This window comes from Grus americana, chromosome 5 (assembly GCF_028858705.1).
Source record: "Grus americana isolate bGruAme1 chromosome 5, bGruAme1.mat, whole genome shotgun sequence".
In the NCBI taxonomy this organism is placed as follows: Eukaryota; Metazoa; Chordata; class Aves; order Gruiformes; family Gruidae; genus Grus; species Grus americana.
The window spans coordinates 20,072,724-20,091,462 of record NC_072856.1 but is presented as its reverse complement, the minus strand read 5'-3'; the positions used below and the strand labels follow the sequence as shown (position 1 = coordinate 20,091,462).

Genomic DNA, 18,739 nt, shown 5'->3' with positions numbered 1-18,739 from the left:
AGAGACTGGAAGACGCAGAGAGGTGGAGTGGCACTTTGAGGACTGTAAAGACATATTAGTGTAGAGGGGCATAAGAAAATATCTTTAAATATTTAGGATTTGAGAGATTTCAGAAGGTGTAGGAAAACCTTTTTTTGTTTTCTCATGAATTCAGGCTATGCCTTTTTTCATGTGTCTTTTAAATGGGAGAGAAATGTAACATTATAAAGGCAGAAAGGAAAACTGGGTGGTTCATGGAGGACAGAGGGAGGATGCCAGGCTTTAGTTTGGGGATGATGAGGAAAGGAGCGTGTTTTTGAGTTTACTGAAAGCAGTACATGTGGATTGGTGTCAGCAAAACCTTTACACTATGTGTGTCACTGCTTTGTAAATGCTGACAACTAACACTGTTATAGACTGCTAGACTCTGTACAGGGCATTGATCTATATATGGTTTTTTTCCTAGTAAAGGATATCTCCAATGCTAGATGTATTTAAAGGCATAGAGAAGAGTTTTGAAAAGCTACACAGAGCAGCTGTCATAATTTACTCTAATATCCTGCTGTTTAGGATAACTAATGAGTGCGTCAGTACCTTGGGTATGTTGAGCCAGATCATTAGTCAGTATAAAAGGGCCTTGCTTTATGGAACTGGAGGGAGTTTCATGCTGTTTACCCCACCTGAGAACCTGTGTCCTAACCAGCATGGCAGGGCTGTGAAGGGCTGAGGGGAAGCTTGAGGTCCCTGGTAGCTTTTGTTAATGTACTGGATTGGCACAGATGAATCTTCAGGGTAATCTGTGCTTCCTTTGCTGGGAAGGAGGATGGCTTCCAGGTTGTCGAGTCTCATTCTTCTCTTTTTCCACACTCTTCCTCCTCACCTCACCTAGTGGCTGGATTTACCTCCAGGTAGAGGGGTGCAGGAAGGACACAGCTATGTGTATGTTTGTGTGGTGAAGAAATATCACCATTTCCTTGTATCAGGAACTGTGATGTAAATGTAGTCATATTTGCAGGGAAATGGAAGTGGGAATAGATAATGGTTGATGAATCATGTACATTGAGAGATTAAGATATAGAAGGGAGATAGCATGGAACTGCTGGCTGGATTTGTGTCGAGTGGAGATGAAATTGTGTACCTGGTTTAGTGTTGGGAATATTATGGCATTGGCATATCATGGAGAGCACCGATCAGGTACAAGAAACAACTTGTTTTTCTAAGTTTGGGTGTTGTTTCTTAAACCTCTCTCCTGCTCTGTAGAACACGAGCAACTTTTATCAGCTTATACTTCACAGCTTGCTCATAATGAGGAATTACTTTCTTTGTGCCACTTCCAGACTTTGCTTGACTTCCTATGCCTGATGTTCAGCTCTTGTTCCCATCTAGCTGTGAGGTATTGTCCCTCTGCCCTATTCTCCCATGGACTGCCTGATGTTAAAGCAGACCAGAAGTGAGGGGATGTTATCTTCATAGCAGGAGTTTACTTTTAAGTGATACAAAGTTTCGATACAATCACAGCATGTTTCTTAAGTATAGTCTCACTGTACATAACAACAGCAGCATTTCGTAGTTGAAAATTAAATATGTGCTTTGGTTGGCCATCTAACCACCATTTTGGTTAGCAGGGACCAGCTAACTCAGGGACTCAGACAACCCCGGTGCATCAGTGATGCTTATAACGCTGTATGAGCAGGCATTTCTGTAAAGGGCCCTCTTTCTTTTGGGTTCTGGATTGAGGCGTTTTGTCTTCATTAGAGTAGTGCATGCTAGTTGTAATGGATGGTCATCAGCCAAGCGTTGTTTGCAAGAGAGTGCAGCACTAGCTGTACAAAGTGAATATGCATATGAAGTATAAACTGGAGAGCGAGTTTAGGCTGTGCCAGGCTGAAGACGAGACAGAAGAGCAAAGGCAGATGGCAGAAACTACTGGGGAGTGGTAAAGAAAGACATTACAGTTGTTATTGACTTGTGGGCCTGGTGTGAGTCTAACAAGAGGTATTCTGGTTAGCAGGTAAAGAACTGCATCTGCTGTCAAGTTGCTTTAACAAATATTGTGCGATGTGGCATTACTGTAACTAACTTGGCACAAAACTTTCAAAAAACCTCTAAATAATGTAAAGATGTTGATTCTGAAGCCATTTAGGGTCTCTTGACTGAGTGTAACATATTCCAAAATATTTGCAGTGCTTTAAGCCAACCTTCATTTATACAGCAGGACTTAAAGCAAACATAGAAAACAATGTTCATTCTTCATGAGATGCATTTGGTTTTCTGGAGGCCTAGTGGTGCTAATGATCCCATTAAAGGAGTTTCTTAAATCCTTCTCCAGAAGGAAGGTGTTTGAGGTACCAGCAATGTGTATACTTGTTTAGTAACTTTGGTATAAATACCTAGTATCTAGGTACTGGTTTGGATGCTTGCTAACCTTTGCAAATAAGTGTGGGTTGGAACCTGTTATTGATCTTGCCTGAAAGGTGATAGTTTGACTCCTGTATAGACCACAAATAAATTTTCAATGTACCCTGTGCAGTCATCCTGTAATGAGCCTCTCATCTTGTCACTCAGACTATGTGTTTGAGAGCGTTACCCAAGGCACCCAAATTTTGCAGGACTTGAGAAGAGTGGGGCAGCAGGTTGTGAAGTCCTGGGGATGCTCTGTGACAAGAGAGGGGGTAAGTGCGTGTCAAAAGGGGTTTGACTGGAGGGGTGAGTGCTCACCCCAGACAGAATGGGATATGGGCCTATGAGTCTGTGGGGAAATCCAGCAGTTAAGACTGTCGTAAAGTTGCTTAGAGCAACACTTGTCAAAGAGAAGATCTCTTTGGACAATGTGAATTGTCCTGGCCCAGATAGATCTGAGTTGTACTTTACTTCACCCACTGACTAGGTAACATCCGGTGTTCGCACCATTGCCAAACACCAGTGCTCTTAAATTACTGCACAGCAGCTCTTCATTTACCACAAAGTGCCTGTCGTAGCTGGCCCAGCAAGAGAGTGTTATTTTGTAATAGCTGGCTGACGTGCTCACAGCCGCTGCTTCATTGCTCTGCCAGAACGGGGGCCTGTGGCCAGATCCAGTTACTCTGTGGCCAGATGGAGGATCATGGCAGAGAGAGTTGCTACAACCCGAGACAGAAAACTTACTTGGTTTGTGTGTTTTGGATGGTTGATTTAGGAGAGAAAAAGATCTAGACTTGCCTCGAAATTGGGAATGTGTTGTTTTAACTCTGCGAAATTACCACAAAGAGCAAAGATAGGATAGATGTGTCTTCTCCCTGGAAATATTGTGGTAAAAATTGTGTGATGTAGTTTACTGCCTTGGAGATTTTCAGGGAGCAAAGCATGTGTCTTGGTGTATCCACAGCAAAAAACCGAAGATAACAGTCATTTTAAGTCACTAGCAGAAAAGGAAAAGCTGAAAAGCTTTAAAAGAAAGAGGGAGGGGGCGAAGAGGAGCAAGTACTTTGAAGAAATTACAGCACTAGAAAACTTAGTGCTGTGTCCTTAAGTGCTTCACTTGATTGATTGGGGTAGGAAATTAAATGACATGTAAACTGCTGTTGTTACCACCAAAATTTCCTTTGCCTGCACTGGCTGGTTTTCCTGTCTACCTTGCTCCTCCACAGGTGCTTGAGTGTTTGCTCAGGACATGCTTTTGGGATGGCATTTACCTGCCTGTTGCTCGCCTTGGAGCTGGGTGTTCACTGGGAGCTTGGGGTGTCTCGGTTCATCTCCCAGCTCTGCAGCAGACTCCTTGGGAAGGTCACTTATGTCAAGTGTTGTGGATGATTTCAGGGCAGCTTGAAGTGTTGCTGTGACTCAATGTCATGCCACAACATCAGGTGGGCCTCTGAAAGAGTGTGGTGTGACCCTGGACCTAGCTAGTAAACCATAAGTTCGCTCAGGCAGTGCTGCATTACTCTTGCCCAGAGAGAGCTTGCAGAGTGGGGGGGGATCCTGCTGTTGGTGGTGTTGCCTTCCTCATAGTGTCTCAGGTCCATACCCATCGCAGCATGGGAAGGGTAGTCCTTGTGCTTCTAAGGATGACAGAGGGACAAATGTTTGCAATATTGTGATACTATAAGAGATGTATCAGCTCTTTGGGAATTGGAGTAACTCCTTTAGAAAATACCTATGATCTCTACTTAAAGCCTTGCAGTGAGAGAGAGTTGGCTGTGTCCCCTGAGAATATATTTCAGGAGCTAAGTACCTGTCATATTTTAAAACCACTCTATGTTTCTGAAAGCCCTGGAACAGTTTTAACAATCACTGGGCAAGTATTGGAATCAATGCATTTAAGTAGTGCTATGTCTATATTTGTGTGTGTGTATAATCGTATATATGAAATTAAATGTATTCTCTGAAAAGAAACATCTTCAATGATGAATTTGAAATAATAACAAATCAAGTTAAGATTTAAACTTTCCCTAACCATTTAATAACACTTAAATTAAAAAGTATTTACCAGTGCAGGTTTGGCTAGGGCTTTACAGGAAAATGAAAGTGTTCAAACCACAGGAAATCAATGGCTTAATTGCCTCGAAAAAGTGTTCACTGCAGTGCCAGGATAACCTGTGAGAGCAATAGCCTATTCTGCAGATGTAGGGACAGTATTTGTCATGTAAGTTTTACAGCAATATCGGTTCCACGACAGATAACTTGAAGTTGTGAGACTGCCATATAGCTTGAGCCAGAGAAGGACTGAAGAAAGACTGAAGAAGGATAGTGAGATATTCTCCTCATTCTGTTAGAATCAGTCACATTTCCTTACTTTCTTTCACTATAGACAATACTATTTTGAAAACAATTTTAAATGTAAAGTTTGTTAAACCTACTTTCTTGTCTTGGTGAGCCACCAAGTTTGGGGCAGTTGAGGTAGTAAATAGATGCTGTTTCTGCAGATTTTAACTGAGTTTGGATTTTCCTCCAAGGACAACTTGACATAAAGTAAAAGTTAAACAACATGACAAAACAAAAGAAGAAACAAACAAAGAAACCCCACCTCAACTTTAGTAAAAAGGAAATCCATCATTCATTCATCTAAAAATGGCAAAAATTGAAACTTGAATAAATATATCATTGCATAACTGCTTAGCCAAATGAATGGTGATGTATCTTCCTTAACAAATTTGCATGCTGAACTTTAGCGTATGGGTTTTTTTAATCTAATCATCTATAAGTTTTCATAGTTACTAAGGAGGGGGAATCACCCTTTTTAAGGCATAATAGCTAAAAATGGAAACCAAGTTTAAAGCTGCTGACCTTACTCAAGGTTTCATATTTTGGACTTCTAATCACTTTGTTTTAATTACGAATACTGAAACTATTAAATTATTAGTGCAGGTCATAATAGTGTCTGAATTATGAATGGTCGGCCTCTCCCTTCTGGCAGATACAGAAGGGTGTTGTGGGAGCTGCTTCTGTGCCCTCTGGTCAGATGTAGCATGTCCCACAGAGAAAGAACCTCTGCCCGTTTCCATGGTGGCTCAGGTTGGGTGGCTCTGTACCACAAGTGACTGTTTGAGTTGGTGCTGTTATCTCTGGTTGTATGTCCAGTGCTGGGTGCTTGCAGAGCTCCTTAGCCCCACTTGTGCAAGCCTAGGTAAGAGTGATGATGTCTGGAAACAAATAAATTGTGTAGCACAACACTCTGGATTTCACATGATTATTTAAACCGCTATAATTTCTGGTCTCAAAGTAACCTATTTTATTTCACATTCAATGTAGCACAGATCTCCTTGGGATCTAGTTACACTAGTTACAAAGGCAGACATTGAGAGTTAGATGACAATGATGGAAAGCAATGGCTGATGCAGAGAGGCTTTCAGGAGTCTGCTACATTTCAGCTTCCTTTGTAGGTTTACCTGCTTTGAGGAGTAACTGCCTTCTCAGGCTGCACTGGGACAGTGTCATCCTGCCCAAAGGGACGGATTGTTTGTGTTGCTGATTCCACCTAGAGTGCACAGGGTATGTAAGAACTTAAAGCCTCATCTTTCTGCTCTGTATTTGGGAATAAAGGTAATAAAAGTGAAAGCGCCTCTGCAGAAGAGGGAATTTTCTCACGGGTCAGGCTGAGACTTGGGAATAGCCAAAGGAGGATCACAGACCCTGCAGGTTTCAGTGCTTAGCGCTGAGCACAGATGACTTTGCGAGCAGAAACACAGGACTCAAATATTTAACAAAACCACGTCAGGCCCACAGGAGGTATGCAGAGAGCGCAAGTGGATGTTTAGGCAGAGTGCTTGAGTGGTTATCTGCTGTTTGCACTAACTCTAATGGAAGTTACACACGGTCATCATTTTGAGCTGATACGCAAGTGTGCTACAGTCCAATTTCCTGGACTTCATAAAGACTAACTCCAAAGAGTAAAATCAATCCAGTGGTTTTCAGAGACAAGAGTGAAGCACATGTTGAAGGGTTAATGCTGATGTAAGGAAGATAAAAATAGCGTAGAGTTCAGGAAATCCTGAAATAGGAGTGGGGAGGGAGTATCTATTTATATATTCCCCTATGTTTTATATATATGTGAGGGTAATTCAAGTATTGAAGCTTGTGCAGGTATCAGTCAGAGATAGCTTATCCGGCAGACTTGCTGGGTTTTGAGTACATGATGATGGGTATGGGCATGGCAGGAGAGTTGTAGTGTTTTCTGAGGGTGAGGAGACATCTTGCATCAAGCAATAGGAATTGAAAGAAGAGATTTCAAATAAACAGAATGATTGCAAGTTGTGGAGTGGAGTTTTGTTTGAGGGGAGAACATGTGAGCAAGAAATACAATGTTACCTTAATTTAAAAAAAAAAATTAAAAAGTGGATGGGAGACTGGTGGGTGGTTGTGCAGAGATGAAACTTGCTGACATTTCTTTTTGGTAGTTTTTCTCTTAAACAAGAGCAAACAGTGCTCATATCTGCTTTAAAATATGTTTTCCACAGCCTCTTGTGTCTAGTAGGACTTCACAGAATAGTTTTTGTTACAGACACTGTTTGCTAATGCGAGTACAGGCAATCAGAAAATTTCCTGATATAGTTGCAGTAGTTGGAAGCAGAGCAGAGACTGAAAAATGCCCCTTGCCACTGGTGGAGGTGGCTGTGCCTAATCTGTGTGGCACAAGGAATTTCTGTGTGTTCTCTCTAAGACAGGGAAGTTGAGTAGTTCTACACATGTACGTCCTGTGTGCTGTTGTGCCAGAAATTGGGGCAGTTCCCTGGTAATATCTAGACCTGGGTACCTATGTGAGCACTGGCAAAAAGTGGTCACTTTGTAATGCCTTATGGGAAGACTCACGCAGCAAAGTCTTTCCTTCTTTTTAGGGTCACCATTGAATGCTATTGATGATGTCTTGAAAACGGTTCTGTTTCTCGGGATTGCTGCCCAAATGGGTGCAGCTTGGTGTCTATGACATTATGGGTCTTGCCTCAAAATAGAGAGGGTGAAGCTATTTTCTGGTTTAAGGGGAAAGAAAAAAAAATTGTTGACTGGGCTCAGAAGAATGAAAACTCAGGCAATGTTAGCACATCATGGTACTAAGTGTTTCCTAACTGCCAAGTTCACTCTTTGCTTTTAAACAGTTGAATAAGTTTCACCTCTGTGTCCGGCAAGATCATGGAGCAGACCCTCCTGGAAACTATGCTAAGGCACATGGAAAATAAAGAGGTAATGGTGATAGCCAACATGGCTTCACTAAGGGCAAATCTGCTGGCCTTCTACAACAGGGTTACACTGTTGATGGATAAGGGAAAAAGCAACTGATGTCATCTACCAGGACTTGTGCAAAGCATTTGATATTGTCCCACACAACATCTCTAAAATGGAGAGACACGGATTTGATAGGCAGACCATTTGGTGGATAAGGACTTGGCTGGATGGACTCGTCCAGAGAGTAGTGGCCAATGGCTAAATGTCTGGATGGAGATCAGTGACAAGTGGTGTCCCTCAGGGGTCTATGTTGGGACTGGCACTGTTTAACATCTTTTTCGGGGCCGTGGGCAGTGGGATCAAGCCCACCCTCAGGAAGTTTGCAGATGACACCAAGCTGTGTGGTGCGGTTGACACGCTGCGGAGGTAAGGGATGCCATCCAGAGGGACCTTGACAGGCTTGAGAGGTGGGCCTGTGCAAACCTCATGAAGTTCAACAAGGCCAAGAGCAAGATCCTGCACGTGGGTCGGGGCAACCTCAGACATGGATACAGGCTGGGTTACAAGTGGGTTGAGAGCAGCCCTGCAGACAAGGACTTGGGGATATTGGTGGATGAAACACTGAATATGATCTGGCAATGTGCACTTGCAGCCCAGAAAGCCAACCGTAACCTGGGCTACATCAGAAGTGTGGCCAGCTGAGGGGGGGCGATTCTCCCCCTCTACTCTGCTCTCATGAGACCCCACCTGGAGTACTGCATCCAGCTCGGGGGTCCCCATTACAAGACAGACATGGACCTGTCGAGCAGGTGCAGAGGAGGGCCACAAAGCTGATCAGAGGGCTGGAACACTCTTCCTGTGAGGACAGGCTGAGAGAGTTGGGATTGTTTAGCCTAGAGAAGGCTCTGGGGAGACCTTATAGTAGCTTCCAGTACTTAAAGGGGGCCTGCAGGAAAGATAAAGAACTCTTTATCAGGGAGTGTAGTGACAGGGGGTAATGGTTTTAAACTGAAAGAGGGTAGATTCAGATTAGATATAAGGAAGAAATTATTTACTGTTCCAGGTGAGACACTGGAACAGGTTGTCTGGAGAAGGTTGTGGATGCCCCATCCCTGGAAGCATTCAAGGCCAGGTTGGGTGGGGCTGCGAGCACCCTGGTCTAGTGGAGGGTGTCCCTGCCCATGGCAGGGGGGGTTGGAACTAGATGATCTTTAGGGTTCCTTCCAACCCAAACCATGCTATGATTCTACGAAGTAGGCAGCAAGCTCTGGACAGTACTAGGGTACTGAGAGATGCCATGCATCTAGAAACCAGATTCTTTGACCAATGTGCAGAGAATATAGGTCCCACGGAACAGTTGTCCTGGGTCACAGCAGAAAGTCACCTTGATCTGTCTCTGACAGCAGTCCCCAGGGAAGAATGCAAGTGTGGGGAGAGCAAGCAGAGGTTCTTCAAAGCAAGAAAATCAGAGTGCAGGACCCTTGTCTAGCTCAAGGTATCCAAGTTCCTGGAAAGCTGAGCTGTCTGTGACAGATCTTTAATCAGACAGGTTGAATTTAGGCATTAAGATTCAATTTGCCCTCTCTTGCTAAGCTGTAGTTTACGCCCTTAAGAACCTCTGAAGTTAGCCTGAAAAAAAATTTAAAAAATCTCCTAAACAGTTGGGAGTTGTCAGAGAGTTCTCTAGATGGACTCCAGGTTGTGTGGTGCATGGGAGAGAGCCAGGAAGCATTTGACACGAGCCAGGACAGAAAGATTAAACACATGCCTCTGGTCTCTGGAGCAGGATGTTTGGTGTAGCTGGGATTGAGGGGAGCCTTGTAGCACTAATTGGAGTTACACTGCAGCTGACATTCCTGTTGTTATCAAAGTTAATGGTTAGAGGTCCTGTTGTACTCAGAAACACAGGATAAATAGACATAAGCGTATTGTAAAAAATGGTCCCTTGTCAAAAGAGGAGACCCAAAAAACCCCACAAAAAACAGCAACAAAAAAAAACCCCTGAGAATGAAAGTGGGACACAAGCAGACAAAATGCTTTGCCTGGGGCTATACAGCAGGTCATTTGTGGAGAGGGAACTGGAGCCCTAGGTCTCTCTGCTGGTAGTGCCAACACTTTCTCTGCTGAAACTGTAGTTGCCTGGGCTCATGTGTTGGACAGATTGAGGGAAATCTTTGTAATGACTATGATACTTGGAGGAGAATTTTGTATGTCTTCTAGACGTGAAGAGTAGATTTAGATGCAGCCTACTGAGATCACGTCCTCTCATTAGTGTAATGCTCCCATCTCTGAAGGCAGTGACAACCTCTGTTTCAGGAGGCGGGGTTGCAGAATAGCTGTACGTGACCTAGTTTTCATTGACTTTGTTTAACAGGCATGATGAAGATATGGTGATATGGGGTTACACCTGACTACATAGGCTCACTGGAAGCAGTGTTGTGTGCATGCTTCTGCATCTTCTCTGCCTTATCTCTTGAGCTGGTTGTCAACTGTCTTTAAAGTACATGTGACTGCAGTATAGATATGACTTCAGATACATACTTTCTTCTGCATTCCTATAGAAAAGATAAGGCATGAAATGTGTTCCTGTGCCTCTGTGCTTTTTTTTACTGTACTCTGTAGGGATGCAAATAATGGTAAGACTGGGTCAGGCCAGTAGTCTGTCTAGCTTGTTTACTTTTTTACAGTAGCCAAGAGCACCTGCTGCACCAGCCAACATCAGTCCACAAAAGTCATGGGGAAAGAAGGATTTGTTTGCATTGTTATTACTAAGGCTTCTAGCTTGTTCCTGCTTCATGATTGCATTTGTTTTTCTAGGAAAAATCTTTGCTGTTATGAGTCACTCTGGCTTAAAAGATGGATTTTGCTTTCAGCTGCCTTTTGCCTTAAAAGGTGATGTTGCTTCTGGTATTTGTCAAGTTTAAGGAAAAAAAAAATCTTAAAATCATCAGGCAGCGCTCTCTTCTCAAGACACACATGATATCTACTTCCTTAGTTCTTTGCTTTATTTTGGTTTTTCTAAAATAATGTTTAGGGAATGCATTGCTGATTCTCCATTGTGGCCTGCTTGATTTATGTGGCAGTGAAATGTTGGACAGCCACACTCTTGCACGTACCAGGGTTGTAGCCTGCTTTCTCTTGTGCTAGATTTCTAGACCATCTGGACATTAGTGGCATTAAGCATCTGAAATAGCAAGATGAAAAACCAACCAACCAAAACCCCAGCAAAAACTAGGAGTTACACTATGGTGAACCAGGCATACTTTATCTACAGACCAAATGTCTTTCAAGTGGGTAGATAAACTGCAGTCTTGGTTGTCCGTGGTCAGTAAGGATGTCATAGTTCTTTTGTAGGGGTTGGCTTTTTAATCCTAAGTAATTTATAGTAGGACTAATTGCGTTGTGCTTAACTAAAATCTATATGCAGTTCCAAACTTAATGCTAAGGAGATGTATACACTAGCAAAAATTTTGTGGCACAAAACAGTGGTGTAATTTGTTATCCACTATAACGATAAATCTGCAATGGAAAAGGAAGGGTGTCGTCGTCACCCTACCCCAAAGGTTTGTCTAAAATATAGGCCTTACTGCTGCTTCCGTAGGTAAAACTAAACTGTTGGTTGATTATGCATTTGAATGTTGCTGTGCATTTGAGTATAGCTATAACCTTACTTTTTCCTGTGCAGCATCTCTGTGCAATTTTACCACTCCCAGCAGAAAGTGCTTTTCATTTACAGGTATTTGTTGCATAAACTGCTTCCACCGACTGACCTTGCTTTGTTGGCATTTGTCAGTTTCAGAAACTTGAATGATTAGAAACATTTATCAATTTTACTCTCCCTTGCCATGACCTTCTCCCTGCATAAGGAAACATAAGCTTATGCTCTCTTCTTAATGCTTTCTGCAATGCTTTGTGCATTGTTCCCTGGGAGAAACTAAGTTTATTTCTTGGAATGCTGGTGGACCAGCGGTTTTATAGGCACTCTTTACCTGGAGTTCCCTCTGCATGCCCAGCATGCCTCAGTCTCTTGCTGTTGCATGTTCATTCTCACTTTATTAGTTTTTGTGCATGGATTCGATGAGAAAGTCACCTCTCCTAAAAGTTTTTTAATTCTGTATTGGAAGCGTGCAAGAAGAGATTTTCTCCAATAAGTCAGTCTTTATTTGGTGATTTGAGTTTCATTTTAGTAACAAACTTCACTGAGGTTTAAGAGTGTGTGGAGGACAGAGGGCAGGGGAAGGGATTGTGAAGCAGGGAGCTGTAATTTTTGGATTGAAAAGTCTGTTCCTGAAGTGACTCCTGATCACCACTTGCCTGTTTCATTCATGAATCTGTTGTTTTGTGTCTTGTAGTGGCATCACTGAAGGGCTGACTGTTTTTGCTGTGGGAGATCAAAAGCGACTTCCAACTGCATTTTGTGTGTCATCTGCAAAACCACCAGTCACAGTGAGTTTCTCCAACACACGCTGTGTTTTCCCCAGTGAGGATTTGTTAGCTGTAATCTGTGATGATAATCTCTTTCTCTATTTGTACTTTTTCAGTTTGCTTACTGCTGCAAAAATATTTGATTTACCAATCCCAAGCTAAATGGATACATACCTTCCACTCCCTCAGCCCCCAATAGCTCAGACTGGAAGCTTACCATTGCAAACTCTTCTTTTCTGGCCACCTGCACACCTTGTGCTGGGAGGAGGCAATGGAAGACTGTGTGCTTTGAGTGTCTGTTCTGGTTATTTGTCCAATGGCCAAGATGAGAATTGGGCAAACTATTTAGTTCCTGAGAACAGCTTCAGAAAGAAAAACTTCATTTAAATAAAAAGAGGAAAGAAAATTATTGCTTGGGCAAAGAAGATTAAACTTCCCTACTCATTCAGAGTGCCAGAAAGAAACACATCATACATGTGTGACATCTAGTCATAGGCAGTGGCAGGTGAAAGGAGAGAGTGTCTCAGTGCTGGTGTCTGTGTTCTTGAGTCTGTTCCTAGATATACTCGCAAAATGAGAGGCTGAAATTTTCTCAGCCATGTTAAGAGTACTTGCTAATTCAGTCCTATTTGGACACCAAATGAAAACTCTTGAAGAGCCTCATTCTCTCAAACTCTTTTAATTTCTACCTAAAAGAAACACAGTGAAGAAAATGCTTCCCTACTCCTACCAGCTATCTGTGAATGTCCATGTAACTTGCCTGTGATTCTTTTGTCAATAAACCTCTTCTGCCAATAACTCAGTAAAATGCACATAGGTGATTTTGATACTTTGCACCCTTTAAAATGATGGTATAACAATTGCTTGCAAAACCATCTCTGGTTTTCAGACAATTATTTACCTGTCTTATGCTGGTTGAGAGAACTAAATATGTCAGTTGTGTATCTCATGTCCGGAATCCATCTGCAAGACTAGAAAGGCAGGAGCAAATCTATGCATGTGCAAGTGTTTGCTTTGAAAAACCCTTGTGGACTCAATGAACAAAAAAACCCCATGTAAGTGCTTAAGAGAGTGTAAGACACTTGTACTTACAATTAAATGGCACTGAATGTTGACATGGTGTGGATTTTGGGTTATGGGGTTGGGCATAAGGGAAGTAATTGTGCTCAGGTAACTGATTCTCCTAAGAACTAATGGCAATAGCAGGAGGAAGCAATGCTTTGAAAGAAGAAGGCCCTAAAAACTCTGAAAGGTTATAGGAAAGAGAATTGGACACAATGTTTATTTCTAGCCTTTGTCAATATTGCGGATGCATAAATTATATATGACTTGTAAAATAAGAAAAGTTTCTTCTAGTGAGTTGTTGTGTTTTGCCTGAAAAGATAGAGCCAGCTTGCAGCATATGTAGAGAATAATACCTGTCAGAAATTGAATATTGAGTGAAAATAATCGTTTTAATCAAAAGTAGTTAAAAGTGAGGCTGAGTTGAAGGAAAACACAACTACTCAGCTGGAAGACTGCTTCAAGTACTGCAGATACGCCCTGAGATGCATATTTTATGCATTAGAAATATTGATCAAGGCCACGGTTGTACCTTGCAGTACGACTGTTCTTCCTGATCATTGTGATCGAGATTTCTTAACTCTTTGAATTCTACTCCTTTCTCTGTGACCAAGTACACAGCACTTGGTGCTGGTGTGATGGGGAACTCAGCACTGTATGAGGTGGTTAGCTTGGCCTTTCTTTCCTTCTGATTTAGTATTGTGCAGAAGTGACTGTTTTATTCACAAAAAAGTTAAAAAGCCGTGTGGAGCTCAGTCTCTCTGCTCTCCTCTGAGGCCCTCTAGTAAACCTGCAAGTGAGCTTTGCCTTTGTTGATGGTAGCATGATCTTGTCACAGAGGCTGCCTGTGACTTCCCCCCTCACACCCTCTTCCCCTGTTAATCATTTAGATCGTTGATCCTGCCTGCGCATTTTCCCTGATGGATGGATCTTACTGTGGACCATGAATTTTGGCTGGGTAAAATGCAGGAAGAAGGGGTTTAAATGAGATGTGTCCTGTGTCTCACTCAAAGGAGAAGCTTCTGGGTGCATGAACAGATATTTGGCTGAATCTACTGGCTGTGGCAAAGACATGCTGGTTTATATCAATTAGCATTCCTGACAAATCATCTGTAGTGATTGTGGGTGTTTTCTTAAGAGAGTCATTGTAAAGGGGTGTCACTGGGAACAGTGACTGTACGTACAATCTGAGATACACTAAGCTGAGTGCTGTAAAGGAGCCCTAGACTTCATGTTTCTGCAAAGAAACAGCCTAGGCTGTTGTTTGAAGTTTCTGGCTTTCAGATCAAAAGCAGGATTTCTTCCACACACTTAAGCTTGCTTTATATTTCTCGAGTCAATGTCCATTCCCTTCTGATTCTTTACAGTGCCCTGAGAAAGTTGAATCCCTGTTGAACCCATGGAAGCCACCTCCACTAGCATCTGTTAAAACTAGCTGGCAGAAAAGGATGAGGTTGCAGATGAGTGATGTCAAAGGCCTTTTCTGTGCTATAACATTTGGCTACTGCACCCTTGAGAAGGCAGGAGTCTGCAGTTATACCTGTTTGGGCAAGGCTTCCCAGGGAGCAGGTCAGCCCTGGTGTGATGCTGGATGCATAGTAGATGCTGCACTGGCAGTCCTGCTGATGCAGTTGCTTCTGACCTTGACCCATAACACCCTTGACTTCTCTGACTTGCTGGTTCTTTTGTTTACCCACCAGACTTTCAAGTAAGCCGCACCAAGTGCGTGCTGGCTGGTATGCCTGTCGAAAGGACAATGATCTGGTAGCTAATCTAGAGCCCTGCAAGCGCAGTTTCAGCTCCCTGGTCTGCTTGCAGATTCCCTGAGAATTCAGTAGCAGACTTAGTCTCTGTGCCAGTTTCCTTTCTGTTAAAGGACACTTTCCACCTGCGATGGGAACTGAGGCTAAACATAGAGCCAGTGAATGTTCCAGGATAGTGGTTGAAGTAACATAAGTATTAACCAGGATGTCTTTCTCCTAATATTTCTGCACAGCCCAGATAGTATTCCTGAAGTCTTTTTAGTAGTCACAGTGAGATGATGAGCACTGTGTATGGATGGGAAATGCAGGCTTGTATGTCATGCCAGTGATACTGAGATGTGAGCGTGAGATCCCAGCATCCACTGTCCCACTCTGGTCACTGAGTGTGTCTTGCCTCTTCAAGTGAAAGTACTTGCTTGGACCTGGGACACCAGAGGTTGTAAACAGCTTAAGTTCATGTTCCTCACCGGGGGTTCCAGTAGCAGATGCTGCTCTGTTCCTCATGTGGCTTTGCCTTGTGTAGTCACATCTGCTTAACTCAGCTTGCCTGCCTGTTGTGTCTTGGCTTTCAGCATTTACTTTAGGGTCACAGGAAAGTCTTTTACCTTGCCTTCCAAATGTTACTGGATGAAGCTCTTTTCAGAGCTTGGCTATTTCATGGCTGCACAGCCTACCTCAAAATAGTTGCTATCTCTGGTGTGTCAATGAATAGGATCGTGATAGGATTGACAGCTATAAAACATTCCCTCTGAACTCTGAGATGAAAGTGAGGCATTTCCTTTCTCCTTCTAGAGGGCTCGTCTGCTGTAAGAGGAGGGAAGTGGTTTTCTTTTTTTAAAATGTAACTCATATCAGGTATTGTAGCAGTGTCTATAGCACTCCACGGCAGCATGCTGTGATGCCTCATGCTATGGGAAACTGGGAATATGGGAATGAAAGGCAACTCTGCCAAGAGGCTTCTGTCTGCATTGATAGCATAGTACACGTGACTCTTATGGCATTACCTGAATCTCACTGGTGATACAGTGGAAAAGGAATAAGGTAAAATCAAGTTAGGGTTCAAATATTCAGATTGCAAAGATACTCCCTGGAGTTTGATCTGCTTGCTTGCTAATGCAGTAGCATAAGGAACAGAATAGATTAAAGAAGTTTGTTTGGCTCTGCACTGCAAATATATAAGCCAACCTTGCTTTGGCTCCCAGCCCAGGGTGAAAAGGATGGCTGATCACCCTGCTCTTTCAGTGTTGACAGCTATTGCTGTCAGGGACAGATGTGACTTGAGTCTAAGATAGGGATAACTGTGAGTGCTTTTTAGTGGGAAGATAGATTTTAGGAGGTAATGCAATTTGTCTGTTCCACAGTAAATGGAAACAACAGAAATGTTTTTGTGTTCTCTTAGTGCATTCTTCTTAATTTGTTTTCATATTGGTTCCTAGGATGCAAGGATATTGCTCAAATATTCCAGTACTTAACAATCTTGGATTATATTATTGGTTCATCCAGTCTCATAACCTGTTCCTCCTCATGTCAAAGCCAGTTACCTTACCTGCAAGGAAGCAGGCAGTCCTGGGATACTACTGGCTCTGCAGAAATAAGTCTGTGTGTTTGATCCTTATGAAAATGTCTTGAACTGAACAAGAAAGTAACATGGGAATTTGGTGGGCAGATTAATTGCATTCCTGTTTCAGGCTGTTTATTCATAGCTTTAACTTTTTTAAGGCAAACAGGAGGCTATTTTTAGCTTGCTTTTTTTCCCTCCCTAATAACCCAAACAAATTTCCCTCTTGGAGGAGAGGGTGGAGTTGGGAGGAAGGAAGGGTGGAATTGAAACTGCTTTATTAAATCAGTTTCAAGATCATCACACAATTTTGTTTTCACATTACAGTTCTGAGCACACAAGAGTCTCTTTTCACTTTCTGAAGAGGGGAAGCTTTGTGTACAGAGGGGGAAAGTGAGGGCCTCTGAGACAACAAAATGGTTATGGAAAGCTTATGACTTTTGCTTCCTAAATATTTTTTTTTCTAGTTAGTTCTGTAAGGGTTAGTCTGTTATTTCAAGGAATGGTGTGGTTTGGTGATAGTTTGTTCTCACAGCTTCCATCCCATCAAATGCCTCGCATTGCAAGATGAAGGGAAAAAATCTGGTATAGGTAGGAAGGTCATTTAGTTGTTGCTAAGCCACTAATGACAGATGTTGTCCCTGAGATCCCCATGTATCTGGTAAGAGATGGAACCTGACCTAAAAAGATGAGACTAGGGGCAGGAGGTGAACTGTTGAAAGGGTAACCAAACTCTCCTGAGTCCTACTATGTATGATTTTATGGTTTTATGGTAAACTGCTTCAATAGCTTCCTTACTAGGTTGATGTGACTTTGGCTTTAACTTTCATATGATTACTGACTTTGGTGTGCTGCAGAAAGGGCTGCTGAATCCAGGACCTGTGGATCTGGTATGTAGAAAGAAGGATGCATACTTTGACAACCCAGCAGCCGGTGCTTCCCGGCCACTGCAGAACACTGCTGCTTTTTTATTTCTCTGAATATCTTGGGCTTTAATGTTGGTTCTTCTGTACTTGTTAGTTTCCTCTCCCTCTGTTGATAAGAGCTGAAGGATCTTTGCAATAGAACACCTGTGAAGTCCACCTCTGGTGGTGGTGGTGTAGAGAGCTGCTCATGCTGTCCTGTCTGCACAGGCTACTCAAGGTTGGAACCTAAATTATCTCTTTTTGCTGTGTGTTGCTCCTGCTGTGTGTTCTCCTGAACTGATGAAAAACAGAGGTTATGTTTGTGTCTAGTGCAAATAAAAATTACTCTGTTTTAGAAATAAACAGCAAAAAACCCCCCAAGTAAATCCTTCTCTTCCAGTAATTAACTGGTTACCAAGTTATTGGAACTCTCTATGAGCTCAGAGCTGGAAAGGACAGCCTGACTTTCCAAGCTTCAGTCCCAGGGAAGACTCCCCACTACTGAGGGATCAAAATGGGGCATGAGCCCTTTCTGCAGACTCTCAGGTTCTCTCTTTATCTGTTTTCTTCTCCTCTTCCACTTCTCTCACTGGGAGGCTGCTCCAGATCACAACTGCTTCATACTCAGATTTTTCTGACCTCCAGCCTAGAAGTGTTCATGGTTGGTTTATCTCATTTCTGCACCAAGATAATCCTATGGTTTAAATGATTCTTCTCATTTCTTGCTGCTGCCCTCCTCAAGTGTATTTGCAGGCAGTGATCCTGTCCCTTATCAGGCTGTGTTTTGCCAGCTTAAACTAAACTTTTCTGAGATAGGCCTCTCATTAGCAGCATTTCCATACACCTATTCTTGATTCATTTAATCATCTTTGAATTTTGGTGTGAACGGAACTGCTCATAATAAGAGTGTCTGGGAAAAGGCTACTTTCGTTAACACTAATTTCAGCTTCTAGCCTTTAACTGTGGCATAAGCTAGATCGTATATTTGAAAAGGATCCTCTGGTCTTGCTTTGAAGACATCAAGTAATGGTGACTCTGCTCTTAGGGGAGTTCTGTCAATGGTTGGTTACTTTGATGTTTAAATAGGTACCTTACTTTGAATACGTTGCCTTTAGCCACTGCATCTTGAAATGCCTTTCTTTGTTAGTTTACAGAGGCTTTTATTATCAGAAATCTGATTTTTCTTAGAAGTGCTCTTATAGTTGTAGACTATATAAAGCAATTAGTAAATTACAAGAGTTTGGATTTCAGAAACTGAGCACTCCTATTCCAAGAAAAGGTCCTTTTTAAGGTATCTTTGAGTATCCAAAAATGTCTAACTATCAGCTTCCATCTCAGGATGACACTGGGCGCTGCACCACCAAGAGTATATGCAAAGAATGAAAATAAAGTCCATTATTTATGACCCTCTC

The 18,739-nt window shown here is 42.5% G+C and overlaps 1 protein-coding gene across 14 annotated transcripts in view; it reads left to right on the top strand.

Moving 5' to 3' along the window:
* Positions 1–18,739, top strand: part of TSPAN4 (tetraspanin 4) — a 474,563-nt gene that overhangs the window by 59,811 nt on the left and 396,013 nt on the right. For 11 of the 14 annotated variants that reach the window (XM_054825789.1, XM_054825790.1, XM_054825788.1 and 8 more), the window contains one exon: positions 11,967–12,060. The exons of the other annotated variants lie outside the window; for them this stretch is intronic. The gene's annotated coding sequence lies outside the window, so the exon portion shown is untranslated. The remainder of the gene's footprint in view (positions 1–11,966; positions 12,061–18,739) is intronic. 14 annotated transcript variants of the gene reach the window in all.